The following is a 4,858-nucleotide window of genomic DNA, read 5'->3' on the forward strand; positions in this document are numbered from 1 at the left end:
AGTCAGTTCTGACTCCTAGCGACCCCACGTGTCAGAGAACTGCCCTCTAGGGTTTTCTAGGCTGTCATGTTTACAAAGAAGAGTACTGGTGGCACAACGGTTAAGCACTTGGCTGCAAACCAAACCTACCTAACAGCTCTGCAGGAGAAAAGACGTGGCCATCTGCTCCTGTAAGATTACAGCTTAGGAAACCTCATGGGGCAGCTCCACTGTGTCCTATAGGGTCACTATGAGTTGGAACTGACTCACTGGCAGTGGGTGTGGTTTGGGTTTTGCTTCTGTAAAGATGACAGCCCTGGAAATACTATAGGGTAGTTCTACTCTGTCTTATAGGATCACTATGAATCAGAATGGTCTTGATGGCACACAACCATCTTTATGGGAGCAGTGCCACCAAGTTAAAACATAGGTCCCCAAAATAAATCAAGCTGGCATCTCAGTGGACAAAAGGCACACATTTATACCATCACTGGCGTAAAGATGACAAAAGCTCTAAAGATCTGGGCCATCGTGGTCCCAGTTCTACAACTGCTCATGTCACTGGCATGGCAGCTGAGGCCACAGCACTGTCTGTGGCCATGGCCACTTGTGCATTTTCACCACAGGCCTCTGCCACCGGCTTGTGTGTCTGCCACCAGGCCCTCCCCAGAGGCTTCGGTATTGGGATTCACCATGCTCAGGATGTCACCCCAATCTACTATCTGCATGCATACGTGCTCCATCAGCTTGGCAGGTGTTAATTTTTTGACAAAAAAAAAAAAAAAAAAAAAAAAAGCCAACATGGTAGACCACGCCAGAAGATAGGACACACTTTTTCTCAAAGTGACAGTTGTTGACTTAACGTTTAGCCTTCAATCACCAATTCAAGACCTGCATGTCCTCCAGGATTCTGAGCCAGAGGTCCTTACACAGGGGAAGGCCATGGGGACTTGCGACACTCTCCAGGCAGTCATCCCTTGTGGTGGGGAACCTGGAAGAGGCTGGGATGGTCCCCCGCCCTCCCCTTCACTGTGATGTGGGAACCAGGAAAGACTGGAGGGAAATGAGCTGTAACAGTGACTCCCTCATCTGGTGACATCTTAGACTCTGAGCAAGGCCCTCTGCTGGGCAGCCCACCCCATGGTCCCTCAGAATCCACTGCCTCTGCCTAACAGGAGAGCGAGGCCCAGTAAACTATGCAACAAAATAAACAGACCAGAGGTGGGCGAGTTGATTCTGACTCTTGGCCAGCCCTCCTGTCAAGAGTGCAACTGGGCTCCACGGGGTTTCCAAAGGCTGACTTTTCAGAAGCAGGTCACCAGGCCTTCTGAAAAGCCTCAAACATCCAACTTTTTGGTTAATTTGCTAACCGTCTCTTACCACCCAGGGACCACTTCACTTAATTCAAGGGACATGAAGCATATGTCACTCAATGTTTGCTCCCTGTCAGTCTGGAGGCCGATGTTGAAAGACAACTATTTTCATCCACTTTCGGTTCTTCCAACACCTCAAAGCTTGAGCCTTGAACTCAAACTCTGAGAAACAACTCATCGAAAAGAGAAAATGTATTTGCTTTAAATTGTTCTAACAGCCAGCTTGAAATAAAGTTAACAAAAAAGGAAACGTGCTGTTTAACTTAGCCAGCCAACTGTCTTCTCTTGAGAACAGAGTTCTGCCTGCCCTCCCGGGTGTCCACACGGACACGTGCATTCACTGACAAACGAGGAAAGCAGACGCACAGAGTTCTCTCATATCAAAATAGAGCAATTTATTCAAGACACTGAATATGATCTGTTGATTCTCTCTGGAAACAAATGCACTATAACACATAGGTGATTCTTTTCTCAAAGACTGTGAGGGAGAGTGGGGCGGGAGGGTGGATGCCAGTGGGGTCGGCGTGGACTGAACGGAGTCTGGAAAACGGTGAGGAGAACTGGGCCTGGCTGCACGTCCGACACAGACAATAAAAACTGCAGAAGCCAGAATTCAAAACTTCAGCGAGTGGCAGAGAGAACAGTTCTGCATTCGATGAAAAACAATGGGGCGGAGGCAGGGGGAGGCAAAATGAAAGGTTGAAAAAGAGAAACAGGGAACAAAGCAGACCCTTCCACCTGACAAAAGTGCACTTCACTCGGCTCTGATCTGATTTTAAGATGACGAAATTCCAGTTCAGCAGCGCTTCACAGGAACAAGTGTGGGCCACCTTGTGCGGCCTGGCCCTGCAGGTACCCCATGGGGCAGTACCCTTTCCTGGGTGTGTGCTAGGCATAGCTCTGTCACTTCACACCCAACTGGAGACTCAGTGGAGAATCGTTGTGTTGGATCTGCTTTCAGGATCAGTGTCTGATTTGGTCACTAACACATAAATGTGACAGCATTTCAGGACTGTAAACAACGTCAAGCAATGACATCACGGATGGGCTACCCTGACCACAAAGATGAATCTATTGGATGCGGGTACTCAGTCAAAAGTGGTGGACTGAGTTGGGTTTTCTGACTGTGGGGATGGATCTGTAGGACACTCACTGGCCACATTCTTGAGCTCGGTCCCCCTTGTGGCCTGCAGCAGGCAAGTTCTCAGATGGCAGCTGGGGAAGCTAGCTGTGGGCATGGTCCTCCTTTGCCTGTAGGGGGCACACTGCTATGCAAAGAGATTGTGCCCCTGCCCTTGCAGCCCTTAGCGTCAATGTAAAGATTCTGGACGTAGTTAGAGTTATCAAAGAGGCTCAAGTCAACACTTGGGCGAGACCCTGGCTACCTACTGTTGAGTGAAGACTGTCTCACGACTCCCTAAGCCCACATCTGCCATCATGGTCCAACAGCACACGGCAGGCATGTCCTGACAGTGGCTGCTCTCCACAGCTGACAAGGCAGGAGAGCACATCTCCATCTGGGGCGGCGGGAAGCTGGGGCTCATGAGGGCCGTCACAGAGTGTAGCCCACAATGAATCAAGAATCCCCACCTTTCTTGCCCAGGGGTGCCTGCTATCTTCAAACCTCGGAGTTTGACTTCTGACAAGAGTGGCCTTCTTTCTTGGCTAAGTGGTCAGGTACCAGAGCCTGACCAAAACACTCAATCTGCAAGCACAGCACTTCTTGGCTTTCTAAGCACAGATGGGGCTTGAATAACTGAAATACGTAAAAAACAAAAACAAAACCCAAACTCACTGCCGTCAAGTCGATTCCAACTCAAAGCAACCCCTCCTTGGGTTTCAAAAGCAGTATCTCTATGGAAGTAGATTGCCCAACCTTCCTTCTGAGGAGTGGCTGGTGGGTTTGAACTTCCAGCCTTCTGGTTAGCAGTCAAATGCCTTACACACTATGTCACCAGAGCTCCCAAGTGGAGCCCAATTAATTAGCCGAGAGCAATCAATCCACTCAGGGACCTGAAGCTGTTTCCGGCACATTCCACGGTCTACTGGAAGTTCTCTTCCTTCCCCTGATGACTGGTTTCAGGCTCTACAGATGGCCACTGCTCTCTGATTATCACCAAGTCTCACTGCTGGAACACACACCCTGCTGACATCCTCCCACCGCCAGTCCCCAGAGGCCTGGTCATTCACCCAGCCCTTTTTATGCCCATAAGAGAGAACAGGCTCTACCTTCCAGAACTTTCCTTCCTCATGGCTAATATGAAAACTAGGTCAGTGCCGTGTTATTACAGGTCACCTGATCCAATGAAAGGAAACTCCTCTCGAAACACAAAGTTGCATTTAAGTTTTTAAAAAAACCAGCAAAAAGATCTATTATTTAAGAAAAACCTTTCTCTTTCTTGCTTGCCGGAGAAATGATAAAGCTGGCAAGAATGACTGGTGACATTGCACTTCTGTGATTCCCCTTCAGGGTGAAAGCTGTCCTTCCAAGTTCATTTCTATGCTGGAACCAAATTAGATCTTGGGGCTGCTGAAGTCAGCTTTGCAAGGACAAGCCAATGGTGGTCGTGGGAAACAGACAATGACAGTGATAGTGCCTGGTTTTAGAAATGGTCCTTGGTGTCAGAGTGCACGTCAACTGCCTTCCTGCTGGCCAGTAAGGTGGATACACACTGGCAGATGCTTTTCAAACCCAAGGATCTGGAATTTTCCTTGTCAGCTGCAGAACTGTTCCCTGGCTGCTAATCCATAGAACCGGTCCCTTTGCAACTTGACTTTTCCTTACCGCCTTCTGAGAAACTGAAGGAAAAGGGGGAAAAGCTACCTCAGACCCTGTTTTTGTAAAATCTTTTACAATAGGAGCCACACAGAGCGCTTTATGTCTGATGGCCATGTTAGGATTTTTAAATTGTTTCAACATAAAAATATATTTTTTTTCCCCAAAAATACTCTGGGCTCTTTCTCTTATAAGTCTTTTTTTTTTTTTTTTGGTCTCCTGTAAAAAGTCTCCCTAGCCTGCATTCTTACATAAAGCACTTGCTTCCTGTGGAAAGTGCCATGGAAATGCTAAGATTTGAAGCGACTACTGAAGGGACGGAGGGTGGGTGAGGGGTGGGGTAGGCAAGATGGAGGACTGGCAGAGAAAGCTGTCCATACAAGATTCTGCCATCGGCCCATCTGGCTGCCTCTACTGAGGGTGTCCTGGGACACACAAGAAAACCAGATAGATGAATGAAACAGGTGGAGGTGGGGGGCTGGGGGACCAAAGACAGAGGCAATGAACCCAAAACAGTTTTTCCATCCCAGACGGAAAAGCCCCCAGACAATGGGATTCCAACCGATAGAAAAACCACCCAACCTGAAAGGATTCTAGAACGTAGAAAGTGTTGGGAGTTCAAAGCTGCACATTTCATCCGTACAGACTGGACTCAGAACATCTTTTGTGAGAGCAACTGTAGCGTCCAAATTGGAAGGAAATAAAACATCAGGAGGAGGAGGAATTTCCT

The sequence above is a fragment of the Orycteropus afer genome, unplaced genomic scaffold, assembly GCF_000298275.1.
Source record: "Orycteropus afer afer isolate SDZICR_OR568_19922 unplaced genomic scaffold, OryAfe1.0 scaffold00577, whole genome shotgun sequence".
NCBI classification, from domain to species: Eukaryota; Metazoa; Chordata; class Mammalia; order Tubulidentata; family Orycteropodidae; genus Orycteropus; species Orycteropus afer.